Source organism: Octodon degus, unplaced genomic scaffold, assembly GCF_000260255.1.
Source record: "Octodon degus isolate 3935 unplaced genomic scaffold, OctDeg1.0 scaffold00117, whole genome shotgun sequence".
NCBI lineage: Eukaryota > Metazoa > Chordata > Mammalia > Rodentia > Octodontidae > Octodon > Octodon degus.
The window spans coordinates 1,030,138-1,030,770 of record NW_004524693.1 but is presented as its reverse complement, the minus strand read 5'-3'; positions in this window follow the sequence as shown (position 1 = coordinate 1,030,770).

The window sequence follows — 633 nt, the reverse complement described above, 5'->3', positions numbered from 1 at the left end:
CTCAGGCCCTTGCGCTTGCCAGGCAAGCGCTTATTCCACTGAGCCATCTCCCTGGCCCCAAAATAAATTTTAAAAAGTAAAAAAAAAGACAAGCATCCAACAAGAAAAAAAAAAAAAAAGAATTATAGGTCACTCTCTTCTATGAACACAAGCATAAAAAAACTCAGTACAATACTAACAGAATTGGGCAGGGGACATAGCTCTGTAGAATAAGCACTTCTTGGCAAGCACAGGGTCCTGAGTTTAATCCCTGCTACTGAAAAAAAAAATACTAACAGAATTCATTAAATCATAAAAAGAGCATATATCATGACTAAATGAACTTCATCCCAGGGATTCAATGATGGTTCAATATACCAAATCAATTAACATAATAATTCACATAAATAGAAACAAAGATAAAAATCACATGATCATTTCAATAGATACAGAAAAAGCCTTTAGCAAAATTCAAATTCCATTCATGATAAAAAAAAACTTGCAAAAAATAGTTATAATGCCTTATTTTAATTTAACAAAAGCCATTTATGACAAATCTACTGCTCACATCATATTAAATGGGAAAAAATGTTCTTGAAATCAAGAACAAGATAAGGGAGCTGGGGGCCAGGGAGATGGCTCAGTGGAATAAGC